The sequence below is a fragment of the Eriocheir sinensis genome, chromosome 3 (genome assembly GCF_024679095.1).
Source record: "Eriocheir sinensis breed Jianghai 21 chromosome 3, ASM2467909v1, whole genome shotgun sequence".
Classification (NCBI taxonomy): domain Eukaryota; kingdom Metazoa; phylum Arthropoda; class Malacostraca; order Decapoda; family Varunidae; genus Eriocheir; species Eriocheir sinensis.
In genome coordinates, this window is record NC_066511.1 from 17,154,405 (window position 1) to 17,169,359 (window position 14,955).

A 14,955-nucleotide genomic window follows, 5' to 3' on the forward strand; every position below is an offset into this window, starting at 1 on the left:
TTTTTTAGATTTATTCGCCACATGCGTCAAGTTATCCAGTACCTTTCTCCTCCAGTTTTCGCTTTTCTTTCCTATTTTTTCCCACTTTCTGTTCCCTTTGAGTATTCTGTCCGCGCGGTCGGAAATTGTGTTTTTCTTTTTTTTGTAATTTATTTGCCACTTTCATAATTTTCTCCGATATCCTGTTATCTTGCTCCACCAGTCCCACCTCTTTCACTGCTTTTTCGTTAATTTTTTTCTGTTTTTCCCCCCCTTTTCCTTTACTCCTCCCTCGTTCATATTCGTGTCGGGTTATCCGTTTTCATTACTTCTTTCACTCCTACCTTTTCTTTGCTTCTGATATTTTTTTTTCTGCCGCTTCGACTTCCCAGCTTTAATGCGCCATTTCTCTCACGTTTCATATTTGAGCTTCATTCTTTGTGCTAATTTTCCTCTGATGTCTGCCGTTCCTTGCCGGCCCGCTTCTAAGGCCCCGTTCACGCTGTGCCGACTCTTGGCCACGACAACCCAGGGACTCAGGGTACACGAGGTCTTGAGTGTGAAATTTTGATTTGAAAGAGTCGCACATGGTCGGAAAGAGGTCTAGAAATGATCGCCGGATGATGAGTCGGCACAGTTTGAAGGGAGTCTAAAAGTCGCTGGGTTGTTGTGGTCCAGAGTCGGCACAGTGTGAACGAGGCCTAACTAATCAATAAGCACACACACACACACACACACACACACACACACACACACACACACACACACACACACACACACACACACACACACACACACACACACTAACACTAACACACACACACACACACATACTGACGGACAGAGGATTTGTCCCGTCCAATAATTCACCTAGGGAGGCGCAAGACCACTCAGGCCCATTGGACTATAGAATCTGATAAGCTGCCCATGCTAATTAAGGCTCGCTGTATGGGCTTCATCGAGTTATAACGAAATACAAAAGTGTCATCTTTTAAGATCTCCATTCATATTGCACTGAGCGACTAATGCTTAGCAAATCACATTTTCTCGATAAGTACGTGGCAGCTATTCATTTTTTTATGTTGCTATTTTTCGGAGGTAGATACAGTAATGTTTATTTTAAATAGTCTTTTTTTTTTGTAAACGGAGTACAATATTCCATAACTCGAAGTTTTCAGATCTAAATTTTATAAATATATGAGTATAATTATGTTATATCATATTCCATAGGAGTCTCGTTTTGATTTTTTCGCGCGATTGAATGAAACGGATTCTTAACCAAAAGATAATATCAGTTTTGTGGGATTATTTACTTTCAGACAAAATCCGACGAAATGTAGCGCCTATTACTGTATAATGTAAATTCCTGCACATTGAGCACTTATTCATTTACGCTAGTTACTTCTTACATTTATACTGCAGGCGCCTCACTGGTGCTGCACCGCTTGGCATATCAATCCTCCGAGAATCCTGGTCAGTAATGACATAGCAATGATGCTCGTGTCCCTAACAACGCTGTATACATACTCCATCGTTGGCCCCGGCCTCGTAGCTCACTCCGTCCTCATTCCTCACACCCCAGACAACAACAAGCTGCAGTTTTAATCGGCCGAAAAATACGTTTGTGTTCCCCATTTAATATTTTTTTCGTGTCAGCAAGAATATAATTCCTTCGTCACCTCTTTCTCCGTTATTAACCTCAGACACGCGTCAACGCGCTCCCTTTCCCTTGATTCTCACGGGAAAACGCTCGTTCTAATAAGTACTAATCAAGCGTATTTTGCGGAAATTTAAGGGAAATTGACGACAAGATTGCCCAGATAAAGCTGGCGTGTGTCAGCAGGCAACATTTATTGATCCGGTGAGATGCAAAGAAATTAACTCGGAAAAAAAGTCGTTCAAAAAGTATACGTCGTAGACAAAAGAGTGATCTGATCAAGGAAATGTAATCAACCCGAGTGCAATTTTTTGCAAGAAATAATAAAGTATACGAAATAAAACATAAAAGAATAAAAGAAAATCTGAAATATGTTTTTAAAACATTATAGATCTCTAAGTAAATTAAAAAAGCATGAGATTCAAAGATGCCTCTCAAAATCCAGCGTATTACCAATGCGAAGAGTGAGGAACACAGACGAATTTAGGGAAGACTTAAATGGTTCATCCGATCAACATGTCATATACCTCAGATGACACATTTATAACCATTCCCACCGTGGTTCAGTACGTACTGCCTAGCGCGGGGCGAGACGCGAAGCTCAATTCTATTTCCATCAAACATCCCCCCTCCCCTGAGTGACCCACGAGAATGATTGCACGTTCCATCAACACTTCAAACGGTCGCAGTAAAATGCATGTCAGTACTTAGTCACAGTGATTACTTTGCCTCCCTTGTAGCGCCCCCGGGAGCAGGTGGATGGAAAATATGTGGGGTCGGTACATTTATTTTATCCGCCAACGGAGTGGAGGTTATTATTGTTTTCTGTGCGTTTTAGGTTATGTGGTTTGTCAGTTAGGTGGGAGTACGAAACTTATTGAAACTTGGTGAAATAAATATACCATGGGATGAGACCAAACGTCAAATATTTAAAACAATAAAAACTGACTGAATAATGATGAATAAAGAATAAAAACTGACTGAATCACTTGAGGCAGCCATATAAAAAACGCTTTTGCTTTGAAAACAGACCAAGTGTGCCTGCAAAGGGAATCAATGTGGTTTGTAAGTGGTCCTACCTAAATAATTAGAGGTTTCAGTTGGTACAGGAGTGGCTTGGGAGGTGGTCCAGCCAACACCATTAGGGCTTGGTTTTCTGGCTCCCTCATGGGGGTCGGCCCCTTTCCGATATAATCCGATGAGAGAGAGAGAGAGAGAGAGAGAGAGAGAGAGAGAGAGAGAGAGAGAGAGAGAGAGAGAGAGAGAGAGAGAGAGAGAGAGAGAGAGAATAAAGAAAGAAAGAATGGTAGACGAAGGGAGGGAGAGAAAATTCGCAAAAGAGGGGAAGGAAAGAAGGAAGGAAGAGCGGCAGGAAGGAAGAAAGGAATAAAAGAAGGAAGAGATGCGCTGCTCTTTGCTTAATGAAAAAAAGATATTTACGGAGGAGACTATCTTGAGAGACGAGGTTTCGAGCGTATGGAAGTCATATCTCTGCTGTGGCTTATCTCCTAACGCTCTTGCTATGATGTGTGTTTGTTTGCACCTCGTAATCTCCGCCGCGCATAGGTCAGAGAGCCTGCCCCCTGGTGGTAGCTGGCAGGGAACACTTCTTTTTTGCATTGTATTTGAGGCGAAGATCACTTTATTGAATATTGTGAACTATAATGCGTTATCGAAATGTATTAGTGATTGGATATAATAGCCTGTGAACAAATAGATCCTTTGCATAACTATACTTTTCCGTGTTATTCATTTTTTATCATATCTCAACGTTCTCCTCCTTTTCCTCTTAGTCGTTCATTTTTCGTTATCCAAATTCCAATCTTTTTTCCTTTTTTCCACCTTATTTTGTATCCTCCATCCTTTCCTCATTTCCCATTTCCCTCTCTCCTTCCATCCCTCTTTCCCACCTTTCCTTTCCTTATTTCCCTTCTAAACTTCATTTCCTTTACCCTCTTTTCTCTCGCATCTTCTTCCTTCCTCCTCTTCCCTGTCTTTTCAGACTCTCTATTCTTTATACTCTTCATTTTCTTTTCCCTTGGCCTACATATCCCGTGTCAATCAAGTTAGCGGCGTGAAAATTGAGTAATCGCGGAGGAGGAGGAAGAGGAGGAGGAGGAGGAGGAGAGGAGGAGGAGGAGAAGGAGGAGGAGGAGGAGGAGAAGGAGGAGGAAGAGGAAAAGGAGGAGGGGAAGGAGAAGGAGGAGGGAGAGGAAGAGGAGGAGGAAGAGGAGGAGGAGGAGGAGGACGACGAGGAGGACGACGAGGAGGAGGAGGAAGAGCAGGAGGAGGAAGAGGAGAATATTCTGATCTGATTTGTGAAGTGAACGGAGAAAGGGAACGGATTTGTAAAGTGTTGAGGGCGGCAAGGCATGTGTTGAAAGATTGAGTGGTCGGGTAGCTGAGAGATATGCAAATCTGCAGGTCTCTCATGAGAAATCGGATTTTGGGGTAGCCATCAGCAATGATTTGAAACAAGCAAAGCACTACAAGCCAGCCTGTTAAGAAAAGAAAAACATACTATGAAAGGTGCTGAAAATTATGTCATCTTTGTATAACACGTTGGCAAGACCTCACCTGGAATACGCTGTCCAGTTCTGGTTCCTTGATTATATGAAAAAAATAGAGTTATTTGTGAGTGCAGCAATGCGCAACGAGAATAATACTATCATTATCATTGAGGGTTCAGCTGTATGAATAACTCAAGCGTAAAAAATAGAACCACTACAAGGGAATTTGATACAGTCTTCAAATACCTAAACAAGTTGAGTAACGTCGATATCTACGATTTTCTTTTATCTCCAAAATAACCCGAGAGCTACATAGTAGTATCTGTCAGTCAGTTTAGCAAATGGATGCAGCACAGACACCGGCAGTAGATTTTTTTTTATTTTCAAACCGAAACATCCACCACTGGAACAATCTTCCTGCAGCAGTAGTTAATGCGGAATTGATCAACCCTTTATTTAAATATCATTAACCAGCTTCTTTATTGCATGATGGGTGAATTGAATGGCCCGGTATTCTCATAAAGCAAATGCTTTAATATGTTCCGTAGGCCACTAACGTGGCCAATAAACTGATTAATTCACTTAAGCAGGCAACTTCGTTACAAGCCAGTAGAGACACTTGCCTGTTCTTCCACGAATTCATTTTTTTTCCTCCTCTCTCTTCTCGTCCTCTTTATTATCCCTTCCCCCCTCCCCTCCCCTTTCCCTTATACTGATTTTCCTCTTCCTCCCCTTTTTTACACATTTACTCCTCCTCACTATATTCTTCCCTATTAGTTTCCTTCTCACGACCCCCCCCCCCCGCCCCCCAGCGCGCGCGCGCGCACACACACACACACACACACACACACACACACACACACACACACACACACACACACACACACACACGTGAATGACCTTACGACACTTGTCCACATCCATCCTGCTATTACCTGTCACTTGAGCCACGGGCTGACTCCGGGATAACCTGGAGTTAGCGTTTCGCCTGCATCTGAGACCTTCCTCACCGACTTGGCACCAACCCACTGCACTCTGCCGCGCGTCCACCCCACTACCCGTCAAACCCACCATTCCACTGATGCCCAGACCCACAAGCCGCCAACGCAATTCATTTTGAACTTTTTTTGTAACTTATTTTCCCCGTTAATTGTAGCATGTATTTTTTTAGCGTATCGGCTGTCTAGTCAAATTGGATTATTAAATAATATCAAAAAGAAATACTGATGTCTAAAAATAATAATAATAGTTAAAACAGCAGTAACAATAATGATAATAATAGTAATAATAATAATAATAATAATAATAATAATAATAATAATAATAATAATAATAATAATAATAACAGTAATAACAGTAATAACAATAACAATATCAATAACAATAATAATGATATAAAAAGAGTTATTACTATTTTTAATTTCACCCCCCCCCACACACACACAGAGAGAGAGAGAGAGAGAGAGAGAGAGAGAGAGAGAGAGAGAGAGAGAGAGAGAGAGAGAGAGAGAGAGAGAGAGAGAGAGAGAGAGAGAGAGAGAGAGAGAGAGAGAGAGAGAGACTCCAATAGAAGTTAGTTGGATTCATAACTCCTCCCAATTTAACATAACGCTCTCCATACAGGAGTGGACGAACTCGTGCAAATGGGGGGGTTTTCCATACAAGGACGATCAAGACCCTTATTTTGGCTTGGTAACGTACCTAACTGACTGGATTTGTGAAAGAAAAGAATAAAAAAAGTAGGAGTTAAGACTTTGAAAAGGATAGTGCTTGAAAATTGATTAAATAAACGTTTGTATGGTGGCAGGAGTACAATTTTGATATTTTCGTATAGTTGTGTCCAAAAAGAAAGTGAGAGAGAAGGAAGGAAAGGAAAAAAGGAAGGAAGGAAGCAAAGAAAGCAAGAGTTAACCAGCATCTTCATTATTTCATCCCTTACACTGGCAAACTCGGGATCAATCTTCCTTCGTTTGTATTTCCTCGTGCCTACGATTTGGACTCTTTCAAGCGGAGAGTATCGAGACGCCTCTCCTCCCGAAATTGACCTCTCTTTTGGCCACTCTTCTAAACTCTTCTCTATAGGGGCAGTAATTAGCGGGCTTTTTTCTCATTATTTTTTTTTCCGCCTGAGCTGATTCCTTTACTGAATAAAAAAGGAGAGGAAGGAAGATGAGCTAGGGACAGTGGAATCTTTTTTGACATTGAAAGAAAAAGGAGAAAGGATGGAAGGAAAAGGAAGAAAGAGAAAGAAGGAAAGGAAAAAAGAAAGAAGGAAGGAAGGGGGGAAGAAAGGAAGGAAGGAGGGAGGGACGGAAGGAAGAAAGGAAGGAGGGAAGGAAGGAAGGAAGAAAGGAAACAAAGAAAGAAAGAAGCGAAGAAAGATGAGCTAGGGTCGGAGGAAACATTTTCACTTTGATGTCTGAAAACTCATCTTCTAGGAGTCAAAGCCTCGCCCATTCCGTGAAATCGTCTGAGAGCGCGGATGTTTATGCCTCACGCAGGATGAAATGCCTCGCCGCGCCTCAAGCTGCTTCAAGAAAACAGGAAAAGAAATCTCATCTTGGTAAATACGCATCCGTGATTATTGTTGGCGCGGGGTTGTGTTGAGGGACTTTTAGATTCATCGTCCTGGAGGTGAATCTCGTACCTCAGAGGATAAAACAAAAGAATGACACACCTCTTTCGTGTCATACCTCACGTCATTAATGGTAGAAGTCGAAAACCCTGAAAAGCCGGTAGTGGAAATGAGATAGCTCCGTTTGTTGTGTGGAATTCGACGGATATGTTTTCGTGAACCTTTTTTTATATTACATTTCTTTATTTTTCTTTGTTTTACTCTAATATTGCTTGTGACATTGATTATCATTTTGTTTTAGCAAGTAACTCTGTATTCTTGGTATGTATGTGCTGCCATTGTCTCTTCATGAGAATTAAGCCTCAAACAATATCTGCATGCTCTGAGCCTGTCACAAATAATTATTTTTGTTTAAAGATTTTTTTTTCGTTTTCAACAGATGTCAGCAAGATTGTCAGGAAATTTTCAAAATACTTTGACGAATGGAAGGGAAAACAAATCACAACGGAAGAGTCTTTAAGGGAAAGTCTCCTACACGCTGCTGGAAAGAAGATACTGATAATTTGTGGAACATATCGAAATGTTACAAGGTATGTATTTTCAAATCTTAACTCGCATGAAAGACTATATGACTCAACCTCCTCCTCCTCCTCCTCCTCCTCCTCCTCCTTTTAGTCGTACAATTTCAAAATTTCCGCGTGTAGTGAAAGTGCCTTCCCGGTGTAACACTGACATAATTAGTGTCGCGAACAGCAGTATTCACATTGTTCTCACTAAGTGAACTGTACTCTGGGAGAAAATCATCCTGAAATTTACGGGGTCATTGCCAGTCATAATTGCAGCTCCGCTTTGTTAACTTGCGGGTGGGAATATGAAATGTGGAGATTTTGTTTGTAATTATGAAACCTTGCACTGTGGGAGGAGGAGTTTCATTTTTATTACCTAGTAAATTCAAAGGCAATAAGGTTTGGGCTTAGGCTTGTATTTCTATTCAAACGAGAAGAATACTTTAGAAGTAGAAGTGGATAAAAAAAAGATTATACATGATTAATTGAGATCTAGAGGTCAAACTGAATCAGGGTAAAATTCTACGGAATCGCTTGAAGGGTATGAACATGTGTGTTTTACGAATAGGCGCCCCTAACATCACCATAGCCGATCCAGGATTCAGTACGTTTCCTAACTTATAGGCGGTAATGCTATAATTGTATTTCGTAAATAATCCTTATAACCAAAAACTAACTAAAATTATGGGTATTCTTTTTCTTGAACAGAACATTGAATAAACAGCAGAACAATAATATGAAAATACGTTGATATTTTGTACGACAACTGTGGGCCGAGGCAGCAGCGCACGTCATTTTGCGGGTATCAGATACCTTAAATAAGCATATCTTTACTGCGCAAAGCAGGTGATGTCACTTATTGTGACTTCGTGAGCTTTCATATTTATCTATTTGTATATATTTCATGGAGGCATAACGTACATTACTACTTTCAATTTTACTAGTGGCACGAATTTGTGACTGTTTATCACAATAGAATTTCACTCAGTTAAGTGAGTCAGACACCATAGAAATATTACCAGTGTGTGCATGAATGAATAGAAAGATAACCACATACTTTTATTTACCTTCAGGATGTCTCGTGGGTCATTTATAAATAAAAACAAAAAATCCGGATAGGCTACTCGTTAGCCCACTAACGCTACTCGAGGCACAAAAACAGTCCCTCCGCCAAGTTTGTACCCCACAATTTGGTGATGTTTGTTGCGCCTGTTGCTAGAAAATCATAACCCAATAATGTTTCTTGACTCTGGCGCTGCTTGCACATGTCCCTGCATTGCTAACGTCTAAAGCAAGCTGGCTGCCTTGTTTTACCCTGACAAAGTTCTGTAAATAATATGCTTCGGCAAGTTTGTGTCACGCATTTCATTTAGTGTCCTGTGCAGTGTGCGTGTTTACAGAAACATTCCCGTTAAAAAGGTGGCAAGGAGTGAATGTGTCCCTTTGTATTACATTCTTGCTATTTCCTAAACTTACTTCTCACTGCAAGTTTCCACAAGTTGTGGCGTCATGTTTACGTATCTTCTTTTCCTTCCAAGCGTGCGTGGGCGGAGTGGAATTTTAAAGGAAAAGCTTCATGACAGCGGGCTATATACATCGTTCTTTGTAGCTGTGCACAGTTCTATCCTCTTATTTTATAATTCTAAGAGTTACCTGTTCTGCTTAACTTGTATGCAACACTAATAGTTGTGCAGTGTTTGTATCACTTCAGTTTTATTTAACTTTCACAAAAGAATAGCTAGTAAACTAACAACATATTAACATAGATTTACATAGAAAATCAGAAGAAAGTCGTTGCGGAAATACATTCCTTGTGAAGGGCACTGTAATCATGATCTTCATTTCCCGCAAGAGCTCTTGTAGACTTAACAACCTGATATCCAGTGTTAAATCATTATAGTCTGTACGCCTGTGGTTACCTGTAATAGCAGTCATCCTTCTTTAACGCAACATTTCTCAACTAATTCTTTAAGACACAACTTAGCTGGTAGCCGTTGCCATACCGGTAATTGAAAGATTAGAGGTCCTTTTCGTTCCCGTTAGGAGACTAAAGATAATTATAATTGATAGAAAAATGACCTTAAGATATAGATACTGTTGTCTGTTGCTAAAGAAGTCACAGTTTGCTGACTTATAAGGAAAAAAATATCAGATTTAAATAATCATATATATGCAAAATACGTAGATCAGTACCTTCTCGGATTGTTCGAATGGATAAACTATTTTCTTCATTATATCAAAGGCTGACTAAGCCGAAAGAAAAATTAAATGCGTTTCAACCCGAGTATCGTTGGCAATCCACTTTTAAAACATAACACACCTGCAATAAAACACCTCGAATGTTCCCTCTCCAACTCGGATGCGTACTGTGTGTGTACGTGTTTGAATCGTATGACATGTGTGTGGGGGGTCTATGTGTGTGGGTGGGTGTGGGTTAGTGTGAGTGGGTGTGTGAGTGTGGGTGTGGGTGGGTGTAGGTGTGTGTGTGTGTGGGTGGGTGTAGGTGTGGTTATGGGTGTGAGTGTGGGTGTGGGTGGGTGTAGGTGTGGTTATGGGTGTGAGTGGGTGTGTGAGTGTGGGTGTTAGTGTGAGTGGGTGAATCTGTGTGTGGGTGTGTGTGGGTGCGCGCACGTGTGTAGCACATGATGCACTGATCCTGTGCTTGGTGCATGGCGTTTAGTGTGTGATATATAACAATTTTAGTGTAAATCAATTGTATGAATTTTCAAGGATCATGTTTCTTTACGGTCCCTCCAAGCGAGAAAAATAAGAAAAAATCACCCCTCACACAAACCAATTCATAATATATATTAAAGCATTTGTGATCAGATTATGTATCATCTATTTTGGGGGGTTTATATCATGGCACAAATTTGACTCGTCGCTGCCTTGTCCGCCCTCGTATGGAGTATGCCTCTCACGTGTGGGGAGGCTCAACTCACACAGCTCTTCTGGACAGAGAGGAGTCTAAGGCTCATCGTCTCATCAGCTCTCCTCCTCCTACTGATAGTCTTCTACCTTTTAAATTCCGCCGCGATGTTGCCTCTCTTTCTATCTTTTATCGATATTTCCACGCTGATTGCTCTTTTGAACTTGCTAACTGCATGCCTCCCCCCCTCCCGCGGCCCCGTTGCACACGACTTTCCACTCATGCTCATCCCTATACTGTTCAAACCTCTTATGCAAGAGTTAACCAGCATCTTCATTCTTTCATCCCTCACGCTGGTAAACTCTGGAACAATCTTCCTTCATCTGTATTTCCTCCTGCCTACGACTTGAACTCTTTCAAAAGGAGGGTATCAGGTCACCTCTCCTCCCGAAATTGACCTTTCTTTCGGCCACCTCTTTTGATTCTTTTTTGGGAGCAGCGAGTAGCGGGCTTTTTTTTATTATTTTTTTTTTTTGTACCTTTGAGCTATCTCCTTTGTTGTAAAAAAAAAAATGACAACCTTCAACAGAAAACACAGGCACACCAAGAGTCAACACGTTATCAACTTAAATTTCATTAGCACGGAAATGAAAAATACTCGAGCATGTGGCATGAAAAATAGAGAAATAACATTGTACACGTGCCGCCATTACCACATGCTTGAACGAAGGCCATTTACTCAGTCAAACGCCTGAATACCTCCTTGAAACCGTGCGGAGGCGGGAGAAGGAAGATGAGACATATTACCCGCACCGAGAGAGCGCTTCGAGGCACGTCTTGTGAATGGGAGTGACACCATAACGGGAATCTGCTGCTCATTAGTCACTCATTAGGCAGAGTGCGTGTCTTCAGAAACATTCCCGTTATAAAAGGTGGCAAGGGTGAATGTGTCCCTTTGTATTGCAGTCTTGCTCTTCCCATATTTTATTCTCATCTCTTGTGGCGTCATGTTTACGTGTCTTTTTTTCCTTTCGAGCGCGTGTGTGCGGAGTGGAATTTTAAAGGAAAGGACTTCATGATGACGTGTTATATGCACCGTTCTTTGTAGATGTCTATAGCTCCATCCTCTTATATAATTCTAATGGTGTCTTGTTTTGCCTTGCTTGTATGCAACACCGGTATTAGTGCAGTGTTTGTCTGAGTTAGCTGGAGTAATTATGCTGTCTTGAAGAAAGTTGTGGAAATAGAAGTGTCGTGAGGTGCACTGTAATAATGTTCGTTATTTTCCTCATAAGCTCATGTGGACTTAACCATCTGATGTCCCGTGTTGATTTATTATAATCCGTATGCCTGTGGTTACCTGTAAGAGCAGTCATCCTTATTGAAACACCACATTTCTTAACTAAATGATAATGCGACGGTTCTTGCCTGTAATTCAAAGACTAAATGACCTTTTCTTTCCCGCGAAAAGACTAAAAGTAATCATAATGGATAGAAAAATGACCTTAAGATATAGATAGTGATGAGTGTTGCGAAAGTCACTGTCTGCTGACTCGTAAGGAAAGAACTGAAAAAACTCTCAAATATAAAAAGGAGGAACCATATCAGTAAAATACGTAGATCAGTAACTTCTCGGAATGTACAAATGACAAATGGATGAACGTTTTTTTTTTTTTTTTTTTTTTTAGTCTATCAATTGTTGACTGATGGGGAAGATAAATGAAATACGCTGCAGCCCGAGTTCCGTTACCGATCCACTTTTAACACATGAAACAGCTGCAATAAAACACTTCAATTGTCCCCTCTCCAGCTCGGAAACTCGGATGCGTTGTGTGGGTGTGTGGGTGTATGTGTGTGTGTGTGTGTGTGTGTGTGTGTGAGTACAGGGCATGATATATTAATTAATGTGGTGCATGGTGTATATATGGTATGTGATATATAATAATTATAGTGTCTAGCAATTGTATGATTTTTTTTTTTAAGGAATCAGTTTCAGAAAATTTACACATATTAAGTAAAAAATAACAAAACTGTAAAAAACACTCAAGCCAACAGTTAAAACAGTATCCACCTCAACATGCTAAGCACAACATTACGCATAACATAAGTAATAACTCGAACATATGACTTGAGGGATAGAAAAATAGCAGCCTCCACCACATGCTTGAACTAAGGACATATAGTCAGCCAGATTTACCTCCTTGAAACCGTGCAGAGGCGAGGGAAGTGAGATGAAACATATTACCCGTACCCGAGAGAGTGCTACGAGGCCCGTCTTGGGAATGGGAGTGACACCATAACCCGAATCTGCTTCTCATTAGTCTAGCGTGCAGGGCGGGGGAGGAAGGGGAAGGTCTCCTGCGGCTGAGTAATTCCCATAGACCAAGCGACCCAGTGTGTAGCGTGGGTAATTAGTGCCAGGGTGTGGGGGTGTGGGGGGGGGGGAAAGAGAGAGAGAGAGAGAGAGAGAGAGAGAGAGAGAGAGAGAGAGAGAGAGAGAGAAAGAAAGAAAGAGACAGAGACAGACAGAGAGACAGACAGAGAGACAGACAGAGAGAGAGAGAGAGAGAGAGAGAGAGAGAGTATATAATGATAAACAGGCTAAATGTCTAGATATACGTAAATGTGATGACTATGAATACCATGTATGCTACAGCGACGGCTAACACTATTATAGCATTATATTTGAGCCGCTTAACGGACAGCTAGGAACCGTTTCAACCAACACCTTAGGGCAGAGAGTTTGTGTACGTGTGCAAATTAATCTATTAACTCCTCCTGCAAGGCTTTCAGGGCCATTCCCGCGGTGTGTGGGTGTGGGTGAGGGTGTGGGTGTGGGTGCGTGCGTGCGTGCGTGCGTGCGTGCGTTGTTTTGCGCTTGCAAGTGAAGGCAATAATGTATATAGATAACAGTCGATAACGATTCTTTTCTTTAGTATATATAAGGCGTACAATTAAAATCAGTTATAGTTTTCAGTTACTAAATCATTAAAATTACCTGAACTTTTCTCTTATACCATATATGAAAGACTGATGATACAAATAAAAGAAGGAAATGGCAGAGGCCCACACGTGATGTAGGAATATGTTTTGCGAGCATGTTTGTGTTACTGACGCTTTTGACGTTATCCTCGAGCTGTGACCTCTGTAGCAGTAACGCTTTTAATTAACTTCATGACTGGCATTGAATGATATATGTTTTTATGAACTTTAAAGTGTACATAAACGGCTATATTTTGGTATAGATTTTGCTTATAGACCAGCACTAAAATCAGAGTCGCCGCCAGGAATGGTGACCAATGGCTGTAAAGTATTAGCAAATGCCCGCTTGGTGCTGTTCCTACTTCGGGGACATAACTAAGATTATAAGATGATAACCTTTCTTGCATATCTATTGGTCCTGAGCGGATGTATGTTGCGTCTAGCTCCACACAGAAAGTGTCGACCTAGCTGTCAGGGCCAAGGGACTGCGGGATATGTGCTATGTTTGTGTGGAATTATCAGGCAAGAAGTGGATTGGATGCTGTTTGTGTCCTAGGTGGTGTCATGTGATATGTGCTAATTTGACTGGGATCAAGCAGGATAATATACCCAAAATAAATTGGATATGTCCCCCATGCCTCCATAAAGCGTCTCTGACTACCAGCGTTGTGGAAAATTTGGATGAATTCAAGCAAGAAATATCTGTGGTTAAAGATGAGGTTGAATCAAGGGCTGAGAAGGTGCATGAGAAGCTGGGATCATGACACGATTCATGCTGAGCATGCTGAATCTAGTTGGGCTGAGGTGGCGAAGAGAGGCAGGAAAGTGAAGAAGAATCTCTTAGTTTTGAAAGCTTCTATCCAGGAGAAGAAGGCAACAGATATGAAGGATGAAGTCTCCCAGGCATTGAATGGCATTCAAATAACTGATTCAAGATTCACAAATGGAGGTAATATTGTCATGAACTTTGACAACGAGAACACAAGAGATGAGGCTGCTCATTGTTATCTGTTGAGCAAATTAGTATCAAGAGTGTTGGAAAGATGAAACCAAAGATCCTCATATGCAATGTGCATGAAGAGGAGACCAAGGAAAAAATAAAAGAGACCATCTTAGACCGCAATGAGTTCTTACACACAGTTCAGGGTGTTGAGAATGAAATTGAGCTGATTTTTAGTAAGCCTGCAGCTGGCGGCACGATGCACTACATTTTGAGCTGCGACCCAACTGGGAGAGAGCTGATTTACAAGAATAACAACAAGTTAAAATAATTAGAATGGGAAATATATACAGTGAGAGACAGATACCATGCAATTATATGTTACCATTGTCAGAGATACGGCCTTCTTGAGGCCAACTGTACTGCTAAGAGCAATGGAGAAGCTTCAAAATGTTATTAATACGCTGGCGATCATAAATCAAAGTAGTGCACCATGGCTGAGAAGAAATGCATAAATTGTGTGAGGTACAAGAAGCCTGAAATCAACCACTCAGCGAATGACCAGTGTTGTGTAGTTCTTCAGACTGAAATTGAGAGAATTCGTAACATAGCCGATCATGGCTCGAAGATAAATTGTGCGTGATAATTGTTCAGTGAGTTGGAAATAATCGTTGGATATTTAATTGATACTATAACGAAAATATCAAACATGAAAACTGAACCAATGGATATTTGTGATACTATTCATGCAAGCCATTAAGACACTTACTCACTACGACGTTTGAGAATAAGTGCATCGAGGATTGTTATTGAGGCTAACATTGTAATAGGCGCCCCTAACATCACCATAGCCGATCCAGGATTGTATTTCGTAACG

The 14,955-nt window shown here is 41.1% G+C and overlaps 1 long non-coding RNA gene across 4 annotated transcripts in view; it reads left to right on the plus strand.

Moving 5' to 3' along the window:
- The window catches only part of LOC127005831 (uncharacterized), a 227,046-nt gene that overhangs the window by 21,288 nt on the left and 190,803 nt on the right, over window positions 1-14,955 (plus strand). For all 4 annotated transcript variants that reach the window (XR_007758946.1, XR_007758943.1, XR_007758944.1 and 1 more), the window contains exon 5: window positions 7,161-7,311. This is a non-coding gene — a long non-coding RNA (uncharacterized LOC127005831). The remainder of the gene's footprint in view (window positions 1-7,160; window positions 7,312-14,955) is intronic.